Source organism: Emydura macquarii, unplaced genomic scaffold, assembly GCF_026122565.2.
Source record: "Emydura macquarii macquarii isolate MOO-44397 ecotype Brisbane River unplaced genomic scaffold, CSIRO-AGI_Emac_v2 contig_295, whole genome shotgun sequence".
In the NCBI taxonomy this organism is placed as follows: domain Eukaryota; kingdom Metazoa; phylum Chordata; order Testudines; family Chelidae; genus Emydura; species Emydura macquarii.
This window is the reverse complement of record NW_027130432.1, coordinates 446,458-470,281: the sequence shown is the minus strand read 5'-3', so window position 1 is coordinate 470,281 and position 23,824 is coordinate 446,458. Positions and strand designations below refer to the sequence as shown.

General features: G+C 41.1%; 1 long non-coding RNA gene across 1 annotated transcript in view; it reads left to right on the top strand.

The window, feature by feature from the left end:
- The first annotated feature begins 17,524 nt into the window (after nucleotides 1-17,524).
- The window catches only part of LOC137153884 (uncharacterized), a 139,453-nt gene continuing 133,153 nt past the window's right edge, over nucleotides 17,525-23,824 (top strand). The window contains exons 1-2 of the long non-coding RNA XR_010919926.1: nucleotides 17,525-17,643; nucleotides 22,353-22,437. This is a non-coding gene — a long non-coding RNA (uncharacterized lncRNA). The remainder of the gene's footprint in view (nucleotides 17,644-22,352; nucleotides 22,438-23,824) is intronic.

Genomic DNA, 23,824 nt, shown 5'->3' with positions numbered 1-23,824 from the left:
TGGGTCCTGGGTCCACGCCAACCCTCAGGCAGGATGATCCAGTAGGTTGGGGCCTGAGCCTGCAGTCCGGGCTGGGCAGGCCAGATAGGAGGCTGCTAGCCCTCTGCAGAGTGAGCGCATAGTTCAAAGCCCAGGCCTTCAGCCAGGGCAGACAGGCTTAGTGGAGCAGTGTCTCACCCTTGACTGAGTGAGCACACAGTTCAAAGCCCAGGCCCTTAGGCAGAGTGGGCAGACAAAGGGGGGGGGGCAGTCTCTAGCCCTCTGCAGGGTGAACAAACAGCTCTCCATCCAGGCTTTCTGTCAGGTCAGGGCCCAACAGAGTAAATGGGTGGCAGCCCTAGGAAGGACAAGCAAATAGTCTAAAGCCTGGCCCTTAGGCAGGGCAGGCAGGCAGAGCACACTCTAGCACTGGTGGGGTGATCACCCCAAGGTCAGGGTTGGAAGGGGATGCTGAGACGCAGTGGAATTGGGTGGGCCTGCATCCCCATCCCCTCTATGGATCCTTTTGCTAGGGGATCATGTGTTCAGTGCAAAATGGTCCCTTAATTTAAGGTTTTGTAAATTCTGAAAGCTGTTGAAGATATTGGGCACAGTGGTAGTGGATTGTGTGTATACAGTAAGGCTACGTTTACACTGATGGCGGCAAAATAGTCGCCGCCAGATTGATCTTTCAGGATCGATTGAGCGGTCAGTGAGACCAGCTCAATCAATCAGGAAGTCGACTGAGTAATCCCACCCCCTCAAATAGCATAGTGCTGAGTCGATGGGAACGCTGTTCCCGTCAGAGCAGCGCAGTGTAAACAGCGCGCAGAAGCAGTTGACGTGAGTTATGCAAACTACTCTGCATACTTTGTGTAACTCCCGTCGACTGCCGCCGAATTTCCAGGTAAGTGTAAACCAGCCCTAAGACAGAACCTGATCCCTGATTACTCTAACTTCATTGCCCTCCTCACTTCCTTTTCTTGTGTCATTATCTCTATTTCTTTCCCCCAGAACCCTCTTCTAGCCCTGCCTTTCTTCATGACAGTGGACATCAACACCCTCCTTGCTGTCACTTATGGACCGCATCTCTGCTTCATCTTTGACTCAGCTCTCTTTGTTGACCAACACATCCAGACCATACCCAAATCTCACTATTTCTTCAATCCCAGTATCACAAAGATCTGATCTTTTTGTCTCTTGGCCTTGGTCATAGCATGCCTTGTCCACTATAATCTCCTCGTCTCTGGCCTCTGCAACCTCACCCTTTTCAATTCTATTCAAACTGCTACTGCTAAAATAATCTTCTTGGGTCCTTGCTCGGACTATGTCACTCTTCTTTGTAAGTCCCTCTACTAGCTCCCTTTCTTTCACTCAATCACACACAAAATTCTTGTCCTTATTTCAAAACCCTTTGCAGTTTAGCCCCATCCTACCTCTCTGACCTTTAATCTTATCACAAGGCAAACTCCCACCTTTGCTCAGTGATGCCAGCTTTGATCATTCAATTCTCTATTTCTGTGACAAGCACTTCTGCTCTCTCCCATGATGTCCCTTTTGAATGGGAAAAAGTCACAGTCCAAATCTATAAAGCCACTACATAAGCCTCTTGCCAGTCTCTCCTTTTTCCTAATGCAAACAGTAAAGTGCAACCTCATGACAGTGGGGCAGGTGACAAGCTGTGATTTCTCTTTCTCCCACACCAGTTTTACATCAGCGTAACTCCACTGACTTCAATAGCGTTGCTCTTGATTTTAAGTGAGAAGACAATGATGCCTTTAAACTCTCATAATTCACCAAGCTAATTGTGCAAGGCAGAGGGTGGGTCAGGCAGGATAATTCTTTTATGATTCCTACAGGTTATCATTGTATGCTCAGAAGCATGATTTCATTATGCTGGTCATTATTATAGCTTCCATACTGGCAAATGTTGGTAATAGCATACTATCTAAACTTCTATTTAAATTCAGCCTTAATATTTGCCACAATGATCTTTTGTGGTGGTGAATTTGAAAGGTAAAATAATGTTGCAGTATGTCCTCTTATTGGCCTATTTCAACTAAAACAGAGAGAAATCTCAATGCACAGATCTCACTCTTCCTAGAATGGAGGGCTCCTGTTTCTTTCAGAACACTATTTCTCATCCTACACTGGCTGCAGAGAGCATTCCACGGGGCCCATTCTTTGCTTGTGTGTGTGTGTGTGTGTGTGTGTGGAGTGGTTGGGATAGGGTGAAAAACACACATCTTCCTCCACCTACTTGAACCCTGGGGCTGCACTGTCTTTTCTGTGGATCCTGCCCTAGGGCTGTCTTATCCAAGGGAGTGGCTGGTATTGACAAGGAGCTGGGGGGGGGGAGGGAGAAGCTGAGGGACAAGAGTTGATGCAGAAGGAAACCGAGCCACACAGACGGCCCTGGCTTCCGCAGTTCACTGAGGGTACTGGAGAATTGAAGATGGACTCAGTGCTATTTTCTGCTTGGAGGTATACTAGCTTCCTTAGCAAGACATTGCAGGACTCCATGAGACGATTATCATAGAGATTTCCTCCCTGACCCCTTCTATGGGCTTTACTGTAAGGGGCATTGATTTGGCCCATTGGGTCTCAATTTACTCACTTTAATCTCATCCAAGTAATTCCTCCTTGCATCATGCAGCAGGGTATAAAGAAACAGCTCTCTAACCCTTCTCCTTACTAAGTAGAATAACCTTAATCTTTGCTATTTGTCATTGGATACAAAACACAGCAGATCACTAAGGATTTTTTGAACATTTCAACCTCACTGACATTTCTTCTGAGGTGAGATCACCAGAGTTGGATACCACATCCTCTATAGTTAAACCTAAATGTCTTGTTTTCTGCATTATTTGTAAAGCTGGGAAAATTTTCTGTCAAAATGTGTTTGTTTTCCCCCCCAGAAATGGCCTTTTTGACAACAGATTTTTTTCCGGGGGGAATAAAGTTTTTGATTTTGGGTCTTTTGATGAAAACCTGAAAAATTATGATGAAAAAGAAAGAAAAAAAATCCTTTTCATCAGAATTTTTCAGAGAGAAAAATATATTTCTTGACCAGCTATTATTTGTTGTCCTGTGTTAAGCCACCTAAATTCGCTGCTTGCTTCAGCTGCTGCTGTGTGACGATCAGATGTCTTCCTTTTGCTCTGCACAATGATGCCTAGAAGCCCATCAGTGCACTTCCTGCAAGAGCTGCTTGTTCAATTGTACCGTATATTATAAATGTGATTTTACACTACAAACAAGGCCATATGAAGCCAGTTATTTACAGTCTTCCAAAACTGTCAACACTGCTGTGGGACTTAGCTTTTTCTTTCTTTCTTTCTTATAAATGACTTAAACGCCACCTCCACAACTCCCCTTTTTGATTGTAACTAAAAATTATTTGTGCTCATTACTACCTCAGCAGCCAGGGATCGCTTTGACAGTATCTCTTACAACATTTTTCCAATGGAGATTGTAGCTGGACCCCTACTAGAATAGCAATTTTCTACAGCTTGAGAAATGTCTATAAATCCTTAAAGCCTTGTCATATTAGAGAGAACTTAGCTGTACAATATTGGCAAAAAGATGCAGAATCAATTATTAATAAAATAAATAAGAACCAGCGGGTAGTCTAAATTGATACTGACAACCCAACAATGCAAACTATCTCTACCTGATTACATTGGCTGTAACCCTATAGAGACTTTGATGCAAGCTAATGGTTTTTGTCACGCTACAATAGTTTTGAAGTGTATCATTTCTGAATATCTCATGTATTAGTTTCCTTTGTGCATATGGGATGGGACTGCATGTCCTAGAAGCTATAATTCATGTTTTAGCTGCAGGCCTCTTAAAGATATAGAGATTCCTTTGTCCAAAAACATAAACAGGGAATGCAGATAAAACCATGTTATCATTGTAATGTACTTAATGTCAATCATAAAAAAAAGCTACCTTGGAATTCAAATAATGTTTTGTGGAGGGAGGAGGGTAGAAAAAGAAGGAATAGAAAAGGAGAATGGAAAGATAAATAGCTAAGATTATAGATTGACAAAACAATGGGAATATCTAGATCCACCAAAGTCAATTGCAAAGCACCAATATGATTTAATCACAGCCAATTAATATCAGTGGAGTTTTGTGATCCTTATTTTGTTGTTTCTATGATGGAATGAACAGGATTAATCCAGTGGGAACAGGGTTTTTTTTTTGTTTTTTTTTTAAATAAGCAGGTTCTGATGGCTTTGCATATTTAATTGGGAACTTACCTGCCAGAGAGGAAAAGGGATTTACATTTTTCATTGACAGTTTAGAAAGTATATGCATAGAAGTGCTCTTTGTAGTGTTCAGATACTATTTGATCATAATTGACAACATCTGCTTAGTTAATTTTTTATAACCAAGACCCACTGGTACTTGTTTAAAGTCTTATAGGTTTTGTTATAGGAGTTCCTTTTTGTTACATTTTTATACCACTTGAAAATTTCACTTTGAATTTATTAAATGTTCATGCAAAGTGTTATCAAAGTTGTATAAACTGAATTTTTATGCAAAGCAATATATTCCTATAAACTTTCAATGGGATTTATGAAGTTAGGCAGAAAATGCATCTGCAGCCTTCTGTATTATTGCTTGATGGAAGGCTAATTTCATATTTCTGATACATTTTACTGTTGCAGCTATTCCTCTCAGGGCTGTCTCTACAGTATCATATGCCCTGTGGTTTTTAATAAAGATGAGCAGAAAAATAAATTATAGAATTAATCTCTTTAACACCTTTACAATAACCATAATATATCAGGGGCTGAGAAAGATGAGACAGCATTCATTTTTGCATTTAAACATAGTAAAGTAGACCCTATTTTGCTTTGAATTACAATGCAACAATAAAACAAAGCAAAAACTTATGTGAACTGATAACAATATACCAGACACTACTATGAGAATGTGAAAAATGTACTTATACTGCTGTTCCTGCTGTCAAAATGAGTCAAGGTGAGACTTGGAAATGTCATAATTTTGAAGATTTTCATCCTTTTACAATTACCGGAAAGTTTCCCAAAGATTACTATGTCGTTAGTTTAACAGGAATACTGGATCAGGTGTTAGAAGAACCATTCAAAGAATCCATACACAAGCATTTAGGGACAAATCCTAAATCTAGCAACCAGGTAACTGGCTGGATTCTGGGCAGGAGGAAGGAAAAGCAGGGAGGAGGAACTTCTCACTGTGCAATGGAGTTGCTTATGCTAGCCCCTTCTGTGACCCTCCTCTAGTGGAGGACATCTTCCCCACACACTTGCATGTGCCTGCTCATCACTGCCACAGGGGAGCTCCCAGAGAATTGCAGAGCCTCCCCAATCACCAGAGATCTTGTATCCCCCATGCATAGAAGAACCACGCTGGTTCTTTTGCGAAGGGTGAGAGGGTTGTAGGTGACCTGTAATTGGATTTGGGCAAGCACTGTGCAGATTTCCTCAAACTTAATAAGTGACTTTTTATTTATGGCCCTTATATGTGTCACTGAATATTTCAATGATCAAGTTGTCTGACAGGAAACATCATGGAAACACTTTTAATTGAAAGCTGGAGAATATTCATGGCAGTTTAGAAAGTGTATTTGCACCAGAAACCCTTTATTATACCCTACATTATACATATCTAGTGAGGTAACAGACACTTGCCATTCAACCAGAATAAGTTTTACAACCTCAAATAAGTTCAAGCAAGCTAGAGACCAAGGTATTTTCATAATTATTAGGATGATATTTACAGAAAATAAACAAGCAGAAACTCAAGATCTGGTTGACCTATTTGTGGACAGCAAAAGCGGCAAAATATGTTGCATAAATTGGTTATGAATTATTCTCCCAGCTCTATTCATTGTTCAATTACTAATTTTTAATATAGGTAAATAGAATTGTAAACAGTTCAAATTATTTTGTTTTAAGAAGACAAAATAGTGAGGGTTTCAGACAACAAAGGGATACAACAGAGTCCAGTGCCTGCATGCTGGTTGTCTTCTCTTCCCTTAGTTTTCTTTTAATGGGATCATAATCCTACTCTTTTCCCCCCTCTGCTCTTATGCTCATCACCACCATCCCACCCTCCTTTATCAGATATACATATTATTAACTCCCTCCTCCACTTCAGACCTCTCACCAACCCATTTTCCTATGTTCTCTCTCAACTAAATAGGAAAAGCATTGCCACATAAGAGACAACTTTAGATCTCTTATTTTATCAATTAGCTATGGCTTCCCTCCACAAAATCCTTCTGTTGTAAGTGGGTGTACAGTGCTTATTGCCTGGGCATAAGTGATCACTTTATGAAAAGATATCCCAGTCAGAACTGACCCTTTAACATTAGCTCCTCTTTCTCCCTTCTATGTCATGATGATTTAGTTTTTTGCTTGGTGCAGAATTGTTTAGTTGGTGTGAACTGATTTGTTCTGAGGGTGAGAACAAATGAAAGTGAAACAGTACAATTCTTCTTTTTTTTCCTTGTGAAGAACATGGTGAAATGCATTAAGTCTTGACAGTTTCTCTTACGTTGTGAATCTCTTACACAGCCCTGTTGAATGCTACTAGTCATTTTCCCATCTTGCAGTCGGTGTATCTCGCTGCTGCAATCATAGTTCGGTCTGTCTCTCTTGAAGGGCACTGTACATAATTTTGCTAAGATTATTTTATTATCCTTGCTGGCCTTATTGAGCCACAATTGCAAGTGAAGCAAACTGAACATTTTTCTTTTAAAAGAAAGCACATTCATGTTGAAATAAGTTGATGCTATTTATAAATGGTGTAAAGATGTGGACATCAACTCTTCAGCTGAGGCAGTAGCTATTGTTAGCTAGCAATGGCAGAATCGTACATGTTTCTGAGGTTCAGTTCAGGCAAGGATCCAAAAATGTGATTACTTATTAAAAGCATATATGAATGATTTGAGCTTTCTGAAGTCACCTCCCTTCTTTCCGTTCCTTCCCACACCCCAAACTCTTGTTATAGTGGCATTCTCTCCCTCTACAGGAGCTAACTCTGTCTATCTCCTGCCCTCACCCCCATCCTGAGTTTCTTCTCTTGGGTTTCTCTATTACACCAAGTTACAGTAAAACAGCCAGGAAAGAGTTAAGTGGTACCTGGCTGTCACAGGATGTTTAAGGGAAGAATGTGTCCTCTTTCTGGGAGGGGGCGGGGCTGAGAGAGGCCAGGAGAAAGCCTCTGGTGGCTGTAGCCTGTGTTTGTTGCTTTGCTTTGACGTTACTCTGACGTTACCCAGATGTTTTTGTGTTTTGAATGAAAAACTGTGCCCTGAGTCAAAGTCATGAAACAGACCTGTCTGTGGCACCGATTCCTTCCTGGGCTGGTGAGAGAACCCCGGTTATTACACTAGGATATCCCCCTTCCTCTCCTCTGTGTAACTGTACCTGGGGGTGGGTCAGATTTCAAGTAATTCTGTCCTATGACCATTAACATGGCTTTTATTAGGCAGGCCCAGAGACCTCACTCCAACATTGTGGAAATTTTGGGAGTGGGTGGATGCTTCCTTACCTTGAATCTTCCTCTTTAGGAAGGCCTTAAGCCTTTTTCTCCACACTAAGCTGAATTCCATGTGCTGTTGAGATATACATTTAAGAGCATGTGATACTTCAGTTGAACATTAGATGAGAACCATAACTATCAGAAGTGCTGGGTCACTCAAGAAAACCAGGGAAAGGTAAGATGGGGATTTAGAAGGCTGGCAGTACCTGGCAGTAAAAGCCATGCTATAGAGATACTGTTAGCTATGTGTACAGAGATTGTATTTTTCTTGTGTAGAGAAGGAATGCATCTGTGCACTGGAACTTTGAATTGCTGCAGTTCTTACACTGTAAAAATGAATCAGGAGCAGAAGAATTAAATAGGTGGTCAGTTCTGATTCTATGTGTATCAATGACTCCTGTCAGCTGAATACAAATTTTATACTGCAGAATAAGTGTAGAGTCCAAAGAACAGTGGGATGATGCAGTGTGAGCTGCATGTAACTCATGCTTTCCACAGGCTCTTATCTCTTCCTGTTTGAAAGTACAAGTGCCTAACTCCTGAACGCTTCACAGGAATATTGCAGTGTCAGAATAGTGAGTACTACTTGAAATGTGATTTCTCATTTTATACCTTTGTACAGGGAAAACCAGCTGATCTCTCCTGACAAAATAGGTGTGTGCATACATGCACGTATATGAAATAAAATAGCAGGGTTTTTTTTAATATTTCCAAGTTTTCCTCTTATATTTATTCAGGTTTTTGGCCATTCCCTAATGGAAATCAGGTTTGTTTATTCTGTGTACAATCAGGACTATTGCTTTTTCCCTTGCTGTGAGCCGGACACATTCATCAAATCAGGACAGTCTTGATTACCTCCAGACAGATGGCAACCCCAATTTGCAGCTCTGTGTGCCACTATGAAATGTGTTGGTTTTTTTCCTAGACCCCAGTAAACTGATTGCATGCAATAATAATGCTACTATTTCTAGTGTTAAATCCCTTACTGATTGAGCTATTAGTAGCAGTAATGCTACCCACAGAACTGAAATCATTTATAATTTTGAAAAGGTTCATTTCCATCAAGACTAATTTGTGTTCAGTGACTCGTGTCCTTTTTGTTTAATTGCAATTAATGTCAAAACTCTTATTATTACTTTTATGGACTATTGCAGTAGCATCTACAATATGTAGGTGCTTTTCAAACCTATATGAAGGTCCCTGCCTCATAGAGCTTACAGTCTGAAAGATAGCACATTAACAGAGGAGGGGGGTGACTGTGAAAGGATACACCACACACAATCAGAATAGTCAGGGTGCTGCCTTCCACAGATTGCTAGTTCCACTGTCTGTATTCTTTATGTGCACAAATTAGGAATGATAAACTTCTTATGGGTGAGGCAGAAGAAGTGGGTCTTGCGGAAGGATTTGAATAATGGCAAGATAGTGGCCAGATGTATCAGCTCAGGGGGAGCATTCCATGCAGAGCATATACCAGGAGTGGCCAAACTTACCCAGCCGCCAAGCCTCATACAACAATCTTCAGAAGTTCGGGAGCCAGGGTGCACCTGCCAAGCCTTGTGGCTTGTGCCCCTCAGAGCGTGCCTGCCGGGACTTCAGCCCTGCTCCTGATGAAGCCCCGAGACCGCCTCCCCGCTGGCCAGAAGCCTCTCGCCCCACCACCCTGCTGCAGGGCAGAAGCCCTGAGCTCCCCACCCCAGTCTGGTAGGTGGAGAATGGGGGAAATATAGGTGACTCTGCGAGCCACACTTTAACTGTAAAAGAGCTGCATGCAGCTCATGAACCGCAGTTTGGCCACCCCTGCCATGTACCATGGAACAAAGTATAAAGATAGTCATGGGAGAATAAGATAGATAGGGTAAGAAAGCTGTCGTCATAGGTAAAACAGAGTGGAGTCGGGGGGTGAAGTGAAAAGAGACAAGAGGCAATATTCTGGGTGATGTGGAGAAGTGAAAAGGCTTGAAAGCCAGAACATTAAGATTAAATTTGATGCAATGAACAAGGAGGAGCCAGGGGAAGGATTCAGAGAGGGTAGGTGAAGTAGACAGATCAACAGGCAAGGAAGATGATATTGGCAGCTGCATTTCTATACATTGGATGTGATGTGGGTATCAGAGAAGTTAGGAGACGAGCATGGAAAAGAGCTTTAGGAGTCTGTACAGGGAAAACGTCAGATTTATGGCACTTTTAGTTAGCTGTCTGCTGTACACCCTTATCAATCACTAATTAATATTGGGCCTAATATGCCCTTCCACCTCTACAAGTGGAAGAGATTTAAATCTAGTGGATCCCTCTTGAAGAGAGACAGGAAGTGGAGCTATGGGCCTGCAGCATCATCCTATGTCCTAGGATCCCTTTGAGACTCCTTTCCTATACCTCTACAGGTCGTCTCTCCTTATTGTTTTGGGATTAGGGCTGGACTACTCTCTGCAGCATTATCTCTGGATGACCTTGCAGATATCCAAAAGAATACATAATAGAGGGATAATGCTGATTTAAGTATTGACCATGAGCCACTCTGACGGCTACTGAAGCAGTTGTAATCCCAAGAGAAACAGAGACCAATAGAGCAATATGGAAGGATCATATATATATGTATGTATATATGGTACTAGGCCTTTCCTTTCTGGAGAACTGCAGCGCTGGTAGGTTGTAGCCATTGCCCACTTTATAGTTCTAAATAGCTCTACTAGGAACTCTGAGTTTAACCTGGTGGAATTTCATGGTCTATATTCCCAGTCTCTCCATTACAGGGAACAGTCGAGTGACTACATTCTAGTCTATTTGTGTGCAATGAAAAATTATATATATATATGTGTGTGTATATATATATATATATATATATATATATAGTGTTTTTTATTTATATATATATAAAACAAATAAAAACAAACAATTATATAACTTTTACCAAAAATGCTGTTACTGTCTCAGTCTAACAGGGAGATGGGATTAGAAGTATTCACTAATGCAATGCCCCACTGTTGCAAACAGTGGATCCTATTTCCAAGAGTAGGTACTATTAATGGGGGAAAATGGCTTAACGCAATTTAGAATGTTACTTCTTATATTGTGTGTGTAACATTGTATATCATGAAATAACATTGGGGGAGCAAAAAACTGCCTAGAGCCTGAACAATGAACTCTAACTAAGGCCTGGTTGTGACACTCTGTATCTGAAAATAACATCCTGGAAAACTCATAATCAGCAATGTCATTAATATTCTGTATGAAGTACGCTGTGTTTGGTATCTTGATCTGCTAAACATTAATATCCTGTTGGATTATATGGGAAGATATAAAATATTTCTGTAAATGCTACTAGAGCGTGTTGTGAGATGGGAAATGCCTAATCCAGCTTTTCAGGTACAACAATGAAGTGGCCAGACGTGTTCATGAGCCATCAAGGAAAAATCCTCTACCAGGGATTGTTTACAGTGAAGGCTTCGCTGTTGGGAGCATGTTCACAATGGGGTACTGATTGACCACTGGAGAGTCCCTATGTCACATTTGCGTGTCACATTCGCTCTTTGCTTCCTCCTCACCTGAAAACTTCTCTGTTCTGTAACAGCTTCCATCTTCTGTCACTTAAAACTCAGATTACTCAGATTGAAAATTCTTGCACGCACATACACACACACAATTCAGCTGAGACATCTGGTAGCATAGCATATGGAATCTTAAGTAGAGAGAGCCCCAAGTCCAAAATTTAGATTGGGATGTGGAATCAGATATCTTCTGGGATCTTTTGATTCTTGGTTTTGGTTTGTAGCAAGAGACAATGTGCAAAAATCAACTCTGGATTTGGATTTGGGCCTGTCTCTAATTTAAAGTTCTAGACCTGTGTACTTTCCTTTTATAGGCTGGTAGAGATGTATTTCTCACTGTCTCTAATTCTTTAACATCATCGTTCTCTTTGAGTAAAAGCCTGTGGTCCTTACTCAGGCAGAACTCCCATTAACAGGGGTTGAGTATGAATTGCAGGATTTGTACATTAAAGAAAAGGCACTAGTGGTTCATCCCCTGTGTCTCCGAGTGCCAAGGAATTCTGTTGAGAATGGCTCCTACTAAGCCCTTGGAAAAGCCAATGCCTTTGCTGGCCAGTTCCAAACATAGGAGTGCCATAACCCCTTCCTACACTTTCTTGTTTCAGAAGGCTTGTGCTGCTTTTGTGACTAGCCCACGCACAAAAGCAAAACTGATGGTTTCTCCTGCTCTGTCAATACCCTTGTACAGGGTCAGTTGTAGTCTGACTTTCAGTTCTTCTACGCAGCACCTCCAGGAATTTCTAACGAGGATCTCAACGCAGTGTTAAAATCAAGAAGTTAAAACTATGAAAATGAGATTTGATCCTAAAATTATAACTCAAGTCCAGGTTAATTGGGGTGAGGAAACAATTAATTTAGGATTTTTCTGTGATTTTCAATGGTGAATGTTAGCTAATAAAACAGTCCAAAGAAATTGAGAGTATTTATATGTCTGACACTGCAGGCTTCTTGAATTTCCATGTTTTGTGTATCAAAAAAAACCCCAAAACCTGCACACTGCAGTCCCAGTCCTCTGTGTTTCTGTCTCACAGAACTCTAGCTCAAGTCTAGGGAATTCCCCATACAGAGCATGCAGGATAAAACTCTAGCTCTACAATGCATTTCATTCCCATAATGGTCTGATTCAAAACCCACTTAAATCAGCTGAAAGACTCCTCTTGAGTCACATGAAGCCCAGAGACATCTGATGATCGGTTTTGTTCCTATTGCTTATAGGAACATGAAACTCTGTGATACAAATTTACGTAATATCACTCTATTATTGTTTGTATGTCATAGGTCTCAATTATGTTATGAAAAATGGGCAAGTCTCTTCCCCTCCCCTTTTTGAGATGGATATTTCAAGTCTGAATACTGCAAACCATGTCTAATCACCATTCTATCACAGAAGATATGGCTATAATTCATAAAACATGGAATGAGTGCAGAAGATTAATTAGAACTACAATACTGTAACACAAATGCTATTAACTCTCTTTGAATTCTATTTAATTGAAAGTTGCTTACAGCATTTCCTTTCTCTGTTGAACATCTGATATATAAACAGTATTTTTATCCCTGTTGTTCTTGTCCTTGACTGCATTAAAGATCACGCTCAGTCTCTTTTTTGGACTTTTTTTTTTAATTTCTTAAAATAAATGTAGGAAAAGCATAATTAATCACAGCAGAAAGGAAATTGTCATACCTTTCTTTATCAAATAGGAGAGAGTGAATCTGCCATTCATCCACATGCAAAACTCCTCACAGTTTCTACTGATATTCTGCATGCAAAAGATGGATGATATGACCTTTATTTGTAAGTACGAACAGTAATTGAGAGCTAAAGAACAGTGTCCTTCTGATGCAGGGGGAATTGTTTCTTTTCATTTGAGTTCAATATCTAATGAGCTGCTAAGTTCTACTATATTTTGTTGCCATTGCTACCACATTTGCAGAATCAAAAATCTAAGTGGATAATTACTCAAAATAGCAATTTTTGTGCTGTGATATTTAATTTTAAAGGGTCAGATTGTACCACCCTTACTGAAATGCATTAGAAACTTACTCCACAAGTAGCCAAAGGAGCTACGCAGAGTATGGTAGCATTCAACATAAGTAAGAATGCCAGGGTCTGGTGCAAAGTCAGTCAAAGAGCAAACTGGTAAATAAGGTAACATTCAATCATATAAACACACACTGTAATGGCCATCATCTATCAAGCAAAGCTTATTAGAAACAAGAAGTGTGTGTGTGTGTACGTACATGCACACACTCAAAAGGAAATAGTTTCCAATCACTTCGTAGCTGTTTGCACCTTTATTGAAAAATTCCAAAGACAGCAGGATAAATTGTTCAAAACAGTACAAATTTTAAATACACTCAGTGTGAACTTTGTGGAATGCCTTTTGTGGAAAAGCTTTGTTCAGTCAAGTCTATTCTGTTGCTGCATAGACAGACTTTTTTGGTACTATATTCCTGCTTTTGTTACTTAGCAGAGAGGAAGAGCTTGGATCTTGAGAGACCTATGGACAAGTCCCTGCTCTTCCACAGACTTAATAAATGACTTCACTTATTCTCTCCAGTTCACCATCTGTTAAATGGGTTTATTAATACTTCCCTACCTGACGGATAAGAATAGGAAGGAGGAGAAATACATTAAAGAATGTGAGGTACTCAGATACTACAATAATGGGGGCTCAATTCCTTAAGAGAGAGATTGTGGAGAGGGTTGCTTGGGTCTGCCACTGTGGTGTGTACATAGAGATAACTAACTGAAGTATCTCTCAACATGTTGCTTTGGAAAAGTCAAGTCCCCTTTCTCTTGTGTTCTTGTCCCTTCTCCATGGCCAGTGGAGGTATCAGGAAGCAGGCCGTCTGGCTCCAGGCAAAATCCTTCCACAGGGTGGCTCTTGTACTTCCATCACTTCTTCAGCAACACTCTTCACTTGATCACACCACTTGGTGGCACAGTTCCCTTTCTGCTGGCTCTCTTGCTCTGGAGCCCATGCCAGCAGCAAATTATAACGCTCCCATTATGCCATCTCAGCTGCACTGCACTGGTTGGCATGATGGAAGTGGGGGTAGAGATAAGGCTCTGCCCACTCCCCACCCACCTGTGCCTGAAGCCAAGATCTAAGTAGCCCACGCAGAAGTATAGGGTGTGGATTTTTTATGCCTCTTCATGCCCCTGAGTGGGCATGCAGTCCAAGACACAATCTAACTATTCATGGCATAAGGTACTGCCCAACATTGGTAATTGGTAGTGGGTGGGGTGGAGCAGAATCTCACCTTAACACAGTACCAGAAATACCAGAGCTGTTGCAGGACAACAGAAGGTTTCCCAGTGTCCATTCTCTTTGTAGCTGGCTGTAACCAATAGTAGCAGCCCTTTGCTTTATAAATTTGATGCTCCATACAATTTTTAGGATTGGTTAAAAATTTTGCATCAAAAATGTTTTTCAGCAGAAAATTGAGTGCTTGATAAAACAATTTTTATTGTAAAGTGTCTGCTTTCCTTGGAGAATCTTGTGGGTTTATTTTTTGTTGTTGTTGAAAGATTTTGGTTGAAAACACAATGCTGTGCGGGGAAAGGGTTTTGGATCAGCTCTAAATTGGATTTAAAAACACAGAAGATAAAATTAATAAATACACGTTGTACTTTACACTAATGCACAACTTTAATATCAAATTCCGAACATTTTTTTACTTCAAAGTGGGTTTTTTTAAATGTATTTAAATAACTTTTATATTAATCCAGCATTTGACGTTGCAGTCATTAGTATAATGTTAGTATTTACATGGAATAGCTATAGCAAATATTATTAAAATGTAGTATGTCTTTAGAATTGATTTCAAAATCAGCAGGAAAAACAGATTTAACACACTCTCTCTCCCTCCCCGTCTCCCCCCATAGAGATTGTAATAGTATTGGTGCGATTTTTCTTATCGTGAAAAAAGCTTAGTGACACAAGTAAACTCTGACTTTTAGAATAAATACTATTTTCATTTATTTTCTGATTTGTTTGTGCTGCATTTTTATCATAACTTGTTTATACTATATTGAAACCACGATAAATGGCTAACTTTGATATTTTGAAATGGGAAAAAAGAGTAAAAGAGGCTTATTTATTTATATATTTGGATTTCAGGGCCTGTTTTCCTACTCTGGTTTTGAAATCAATAAAAATGCTCTACTAGCCAAACTCTTGTAGACAGTAATAGTAATAGAATAGTCTGGATATAATGATAAGCTATGGCATTTTGTTTAAGGGTAGACTATAAATCATCAGAATACCATTGAAGCTGTTAGTATGAGGGTATGAATACTAATATTAGTAGTCAGATGTTTGAGTGTGTATAACATTAGACCTATATCGAGTGCATCGCTAGGGATTCAGTGGTAGAAAACCTTGGCTCTCTCTGTCTGCCCTACTTAAAGGATGCTTTTTCTGCAAGAACTTTCTCAGCACTTTCTAGCTTCATAAGCTTCACCTCTTCCCTCCATAAATATAGTGTCAGATGTTGCTTTCAGAAACTAGTTTACAACTATCTTGCCTACTTCTTTGCTTTATTTATTTAGCTCTCCCAGTTCTGGGGCCCAGTTCAGAGTGGTGCAGAAAGCCCTAAACTCCCATTGCCTTTGATAGTTGAGAGGGCTCAGCCCCTAGCAGAATCAGATCCCTGGTCTGCTATTCTGGGCTGCTGTCATACTGTATTGAGTTCCCTTCACTTTTAGCTCTACTAAAATGGATCATTTGCTAAAGGAGTTTGATCTTATATGTCTAGTTATCATCCTAACCTTTGCTTACAATAGTAAGAGTCTCTGCTTCATTCACAATGACATTCAGCCCCTGTAGTGGGCTAGAGGTATACTCCATCCCAAAAGGAGCCAGGATTAAACATCCCTTTCCCCTTTCATCATTGGTTTTTGAAGCTGATTGGGTGAACTGGAGAAGCATGCTGCAGATCCTAAAGCATAGTGCAGTATGCACACTTCTCTATTAGCCAGGTAACTCTGACATGGGATTGTATTTCCTGAGATTCCATTCCTCCTAGAGCTGATCCTGAAGTGGATAGTTGTGTAGTATCTTGCTGCAGGCCCATAATATTTGCTTCTCCATTGTGTGCCATTTTCTCTTCAGGCAGGAAATGGTGTTTCTTTTGGATCTGGGACTTTTGCTGATAGGTTGCAAAGAATGACCATTGTGCACGGAAAACAGTTGTATACACATGAACCAGAATTATTAATCATAGTCATTATGGCAGTGCTTAAAGACTAAACAAGAATGGTGGGGCCACATTTTATAAGGCATTGTACAAACAGAGAGGACTCGGTGATTCCTGCCCCAAAGAGGCAAGACAGGTACCGGGTGGGGGAAAGGTTAGAATGCACAGAGTGAAGTAGCGATAGCAGCAAAGTCACACTAGTTCCATGACCATTTATTTATTTATTGGGGTGGGCTTAGTTAGGAAGGGATCAGCAACATGGGAGGCAAAGGGAACATTGATGGGAAGTGGGGTAAGGAGAACAGGACAGGGCAGGGGAGAAGATGGTAAGAGGCTGTGATGGAGGAGGGAGAGGGTTGGAGCAAACAGCCAATCAGCACAAGACTGAGAATGTCCAATCAAGACTAGAGAAAGTTCTCTGAATGTCTGGAGGTCCTTGCTTTGGTTACTTCTGCAGCTGCTTCTAATAGCTGAAGTGTCTGGCTGGTTCTTCCTGCAGTTTCCCCCACAAAGCTGCAAAGCCGGAGTGGGAAGAGGTGGCGTAACCTGGGTTCCATCATTTCCTCAGAGCATATGTGCGCATGTGGGGGGGAGGGGAGGGCTCTCCCATGCAGTTCTGAGTCTAAGGGGGACTGAGAGGAGGGGTGACCCCATTGTGCCTCATTTTACTCTCTCTTCCCCACCCCCTAAAAGTGCAGCAGTCCCTGCTTTTGGCTGATTCTGCACCTGCTTCTACTGGTTCTGGTCCAGTTGGTTCCTCCCTGCAGGAGGCCTCATGAGAGGCATTGCCCTTGGGAATCACTTGCTGATGACCAGCACCACTGTCTGTTAATTTCTACGTGACACACGGATGTATTTTTTTATTTTAGATTTCCCTCAATATTCATCTGACTGGCTCCAAGGGGCTACTCATTTTAGTAAATCCAACACTTTTACCTCACTCTTAAACGAATGGCAAATAAGCATCTTTCCTCTGAATGTGTGAACTGTTGTCTCCAAGAATTACATTAGTGGAACTATTCTCATGGCAATTGTCTGTTTTTGGTAGAACATTTACTGAGCTGTCCAAAGCAGGGTTCATGCCTGTAACAGGATGGCTTGTCCTGGAGAGCCTGGGGCTAAACTAAGCCAGCCTGATTACAGAATGAGCTGCACCTGAGGGCAGTCAGGCACTTCCCCATGAAGAGCAGAATGTGGCTGTGGTAAAGAGGCAAACCTAAGGAGATTACAGCTGTGACTGTAGGAAGTAAGATGGCTCCTGAGGCAGCAGGGGGAAAGCTCAGTGTGGGAAAGGAAACTGCAGGGAAGAAATCAGCAAACATGGGAGTGAGTTCTCCAGGTGAAGCAGGAACACTGATGTGATCCTTGGGTGAGTTTTTTTTAAAGGTAGTTTGTTTTTGTTGTTGTGTGCCTACTTGATTGAAGTTTATAGGGTGGAGCAGCAAATGGGGGAGTTTGTGAGGGAGGTTAAAGAGGGGGTGTGAGAGTCAAACACACCTAACAAACATTCTCTAAACTTAAGTTAATAACAGCCTTTTTCTCAGTAATGTGCCTTGTGTGTCCGGCGCCTGGGGGCCACTATTTGTATTTGCATCTCCACCCCCCAGCAGTGGCAGCAGCAGCAGTGGTGGTGGTGGGGGTGTGTCTGTGAGCCTATTTCCCCCACCATGGGGGCAGCGACCGTGGCAGTGGCCCCCCTGGGTGCTGGCCTTGGGGGGGGTTGCTGGCCAGGCCCTACTCAGAGAAGCGGCCTCCCGCTGACATCCCCCGTGGGAGTCAGAGGGTCAGATGCCTCTGGGCTGCCCAGCAGTGGTGGAAGGGCAGGATGCTTGGTGCCTGAGTGGCCTGGGTCCCTGTGGCTACCTCGATGCACCCAGCATGGGGGCAGAAGGGCCAGGAGGATGGGATGTCAGATGGGGGGGGCTGGCTTCTCTGAGGAGGACTCAGCTGGCGCCCCCCCTCCCCACGGGCTGGCACCTGGGGGTACGGCCCCCCCCGGCCCTGTCTCGGTACAGCACTGCTCTTTCTCCCCCTTTCACTCTCCCCCTCCTCCCCTCCCAAAAACCTGCAAGAGTAAAAATAATTCAGGCAAAAGTCCAGTAACAGAGTGAGGCTATCCAGATGATTGCACTAAATGCAGATTGGCAGGTCATGTGCAATTTGGTGCAAAGAACTCATGGCCCTCAGAGACTGAGTACAGACTCCTGAGACCAGAGGGGTTGAACTGGAGGAGCTAAGAGACCAACAGTACATAAATGAGACTTTCTGGGACAGTAGAGTGGTCTCATCTCCAGTCTGAGAGTCTCTGCGCTGTTAAAGAAGATGAAAGTCTTGGGGAAGGGGAACATCAAGCTGCAGCAGAGGGAAATGATCCCATAGTTGGTACCCTCCTTCCAGATGATATAATGGTATCCTCTTGGATTGAGGAGACCCCTCCAGGGGAGGGGACCCTTGTTATTAAGAAGAGATGGGTAATAATAATGGCAGATTTGATTATTAGAAATATAGATAGTTGGGTTTGTGATGACTGGGAGAACAGCATGGTGAATTGCCTGCCACATATGAAGTTCGTGGACTTCTCAAGACACCTAGATAGACTTATGTGCCATGCTGGGGAGGATACCAGTGACATAGGGAAAGATATGAGAAGCCCTAGAGGCCCAAATTAGGCTGCTAGATAAGAGATTAAAGTCTGGGACCACCATGGTAGCAATATCTGAAATGCTTCCAGTTTCACGTGCAGGGCCAGTTAGGCTGGCAGAACTGCGGGGTCTCAATCCACGAATGAAACAATGGTGTTTGGGGGAGGGATTTAGATTTATTAGGAACAGGAGAACCATTTGGGAAAGGAGATGCTTTTATAGAGGAAGTAAGGGCTCCACCATAAAGCAAAATGGAGCCAGATTGCTGGCATGTAAAATCAAAAAGATTGTAGGGATTGTTTAAACTAAGTCCTGTGGCAAAGCCAATAGGTGTATAGGAGCACACAGTTTGGACAGACATGTTTCTTAAGGGAGGATTTATTAAACGGGATATTCTATACCTAGTAAAAGGGAGAGGATAGAAATTGATAAAGTACAGGTAGGAAATGAAGAGAAACAGTCAATTAGCAAGAGTCCCATTCAATTAAATCTCATGACAACTGAATATTGACAAATTTTGCAAGTGCTTGTATACAAAAATCTAAATACAAAGATGGGTGAACATGAATGACTGGTATTAAATGAGAATATTGCTATAATAGGCATCATAAAAACTTAATGGAAGAGTGATAATCAATGGGACACAGTCATACCAGGGTACCAAATAGATAAGAATGACCAAGTAGGTCATGCTGCTGAAAGAAAGAATAGAGTTAAAGTACAAAAATCTTAAATGAATCAAATTGTACTGTAGACTCTCTGGATAGAATTCCATGTTGAACAATAAGAGTACAGAAGTAGAAATATACTACTGACCACCTGACCAGGATGATGATGATTGTGAAATACTCCAGGAGATTAGAGCGGCTACAGAGGCATACAATGCAATGATGCTGGGGGACTTCCATTATCCTTATATTGACTGGATACATGCCAGCTCAGGAAGGGATGCAGAGATAATATTTCTAGACATCATAAATGACTGCTTCTTGGAGCAGCTAGTCATGGAACCCACAAGGTGAGAGGTAATTCATGATTTAATCCTAAGTGGCTCACAAGATCTTGTCCAAGAGATGAATATAGCTGAACCTCTAAGTAATAGTGACCATAATGTAATTAAATTGAATATCCTAGTAGGGGGGAAAAATACCATAGAAACCCACCACAGTAGCATTTAACTTCAGAAAAGGGGGACAACAAAAAATGAGGAAGCTAGTTAATAGAAATTAAAAGGAACAGTCAAAAGAGTGAAATGTCTGCAAGCTGCATAGAATCATTTTAAAAACACCATAATAGAAGCTTAAACTAAATGTATACTCTTAAAAAGCAAGAGGACCCAAAAAATGCCACTACATCTAAACAACTGAATTAAAGGGGATTAGTGACAAAAAGGCATCCTTTAAAAATTGGAATCCTTTCCTACCAAGGAAAATGGAAAGGTGCATAAACTCTAGCAAGTCAAGTGTAAAAATATAATGAAGCAGGCCAAAAAAGAATTTGAAGAGCAACTATCAAAAGAAACAAAAACTAACATTTTTAAAAATACATCACAAGCTGGAAGCTAGCCAAACAATCAGATGGGCCACTGAATGATGGAGGTGCTAAAGGAGCACTCAGGGAAGACAAGGCTGTTGTGGGCAACAAAATGGCAGATGAAATTCAATGTTGATAAATGCAAAGTAATGCACATTGGAAAATATAATCTCAACTACACAAACAAAATGATGGAGTTTAAATTAGTTGTTACCACTCAAGAAACACTGTTACTGTTTCTTTGAAAACATCTGCTCAATGTGCAGCTGCAGTCAAAAAAGCTAACAGAGTATTAGAAACTCTTAGGAAACTAATAGATAATAAAACAGAAAATATCCTAATGCACTATAGGAATCCATGGTATACCCACACTTTGAAGACTGTGTGCAGTTCTTGTTGTCTTATCTCAATAAAAGATATATTAGAAATGGAAAAGGTACAGAGAAGGGGGCAAAAATTATTAGGAATAGTTTTCATATGAGGAGAGGAAGAAATGACTATGGGGGAATATGATAGAAGTCTATAAAATCATGAAGGAGAAGGTGAAAAAAGAAGTGTTATTTATTCCCTCACATAATACAAGAAGAATAATGACAAGGGGTCATCCAATGAAATTAACAGACAGCAGGCTTAAAAGAAATAGAAGTATGTATGTATTCACACAATGCACAGTCAACCTGTGGAATTTGTTGTCAGAGACAGACATTAAAGCCAAAAGTATAACTGGATTTAAAAAAGAATTAGATAAATTCAGGGAGGATAGGTCCATCAATGGTTATTAGCCAAGATTGTCATGGACATAATTCCATGCTCTGGGTGTCCCTAAGCCTCTGATTGCCAGAAGCTGGGACTGGATGATGGGATGGATCACTCAATAAATTGCCCTGTTCTGTTCATTCACTTTGTCATCTGGCACCAGTCACTGTTGGAAGACAGGATACTGGTTTAAATGGACCATTTGTCTGCTTTGGTATGGTTATTCTTATGTTCTTAAAGTGAGGAGGAAAAGCTCTCCAGATAGGGAAGCCTGGGAAAGACCCAGACTAATCAGGAAAGTGAGTGAGAGACTCAGAAGGGAACTTGAAAAGAGATGTAAGAAGAGGCCCTGGGAAAACCACAGTACAGGTAAAAGAGAAGACCAAGTTGTTTGATACAGGGTCCTGGGCCGAAACCCAGAGCAGATGGTGGGACTGGGTTCCCCAACTGGCCCCAAAGAATACATACAAGCCCATTGTAAGGGTTGTTGATCCCAGCAAGGGGACAGCAGGCTGAGGTGTGGATGAGTCCCTGAGAGAGTGGAAGGATATTTTTGTTTCTGTTGAGGCATTTTTAGACTTTTAGTTTGGAACAATTTGGTCCCTGGAAGGGATAGGCTAAAGACAGTGACCTCGCCAGAGGGATGAGTTACCAGGCAGAGAAACCATCCTAGTGCTGGAGTGACTTTCAGCAAGGGGTGTTAGTCCAGTGAGAGAGCTGCTATGCCATGCCTGGCCTAGTCATATGTAAACTTGGTTACAGTGCTATTACACAACTTGTGTACAAATACCTCTGCCTGTCAGTGAAAAAGTACAGCAGAGATATTCTATGAGTGTTTGTCATCTTTTGTTATTGAACATGTTTCTTAGTGAATTTGAATGCATAATACAATAAGAAGCCTTCTGTAAACCCCCTGAGATTTTAATTACCAGTGACTGGTACGGATTCTGGTTTGCTAACAAAAAGACATGTCAACTGTGTTAAAAATACATTTCAAATTAGACGACAAAATATTACCATGCTGCTCATTTTCATATAATTCATTCATTTATTAGTGTAACAATTGTTACAGCAAAGTTGTTTGCAAAGGGTTTGTCATATTTCATCAGTAACTCTCTTCTAAAACTATCCCCTATTTTTTTTGCAGGGGGGAGGTTATAACTCGGCCACAAACAGTTGCTCCAGAATAAGGACTACTTTAATCCTGTACAACAAGAATGAGATTGGACCTGGTAATGATGAGGTTAAAATATTGATTTCTACAGTAAATTATATTGCTTTAGACATTTTTAAAAAATCCATGTTTGCAGACGTTGAATAATTCACACAGGTTGATAAATCTGAAATTTTCACTGTGACAGATTTTAATAAGATTTTTATTTCAAGGATAGACAAATGCATCTGGAATGACCCTTTGATATTTCAATTTATAAGGCTATTACTCAGCTGCAAAAAGATAGATATGTCTTACTTAGGTGATCATGAAGGCTATGTTATGAATGTATGCATTCATCCCAATTGTGACTTTAAAACTTTTTTTAGGGCCAGATTTTCATAAGAGCTCAACTGCCATTTAGACACTTAAATGAAGTGGCCAGATTTTCAAAGTGCTGATCACTCAACAGCTCTTGTTGTAAACAAAGGGGACAACTGCTTTATTTTGAAAACAAGGCCATTTATTGAGGTGGCTAACCAGAAGCTGTTGGATATTGAGCGATCTTGAAAATCTGGTCATGAGGTGCCAAGTAACTTTTATGTTTGGTATTAATCATTAACCATGCTACCAGGGTAACTCTACCTAAACAGAAAGCCCTGACTCAGTGAGAGGCAGAGAATCATCTTCGTAACTATCCATTGATAATTCTCATTCAATTCTATTCCCCGCCTTTTAGCCACTAAACAAACTAGCAGCCATCGTCACCCTAGATTTTTGTTGTATTTTTGACCTGGGTTACCACTGGTCAGAAAGACACATTCTTTAAATAAATCATATTATATTCATAATATGCACGGACAGAAGTTGGATGAAAACATAAATACTTTTGCTGGAAATTTGCAATTCAGAATGATTACACACAAGAACCCCAAAACAGAGCGAGAAAGCAGGCTGCTCCCTAAGGCAGAGAGGATCAGCTCACACCTCCATTTTCTAGGCTGCACTTTCCAGATTGACATCTCCGGGATCCAAGCTTCACTACAGAGCCACCTAGCCTGCAAGTAGGACTCGGGGATTTCCTCACTCTGTGGTAGCTTGCAATTCCAACAGAGTCTTCAGCACATACATCACAGATCACACCCTTGTGTTTGTAAGCACAATGTAAAGTGAAAATATAGAATATGTCCTGATCTTCAGTGGTGATTGACCCAGGCTCATTTTGAGGTTTCTCCCCTTCTGCCTATACATCAGTATCTGTGCATAGAGGTGTGAGAAATCTCCAAATATGCATCAAGAGTTAGTGCTTGGTACACAGACTTCAATGGAGTTTGCATATGCAAACTCCATTGGTGCAACTATTTTTTCTAAATTAAAACTGTAATGCCTGCACACACAGATCTTGCAATCTATCACCTGAGTGTGCATAGGCTGGCAAACAGAAGTGAACACACAAAATGGCAGAG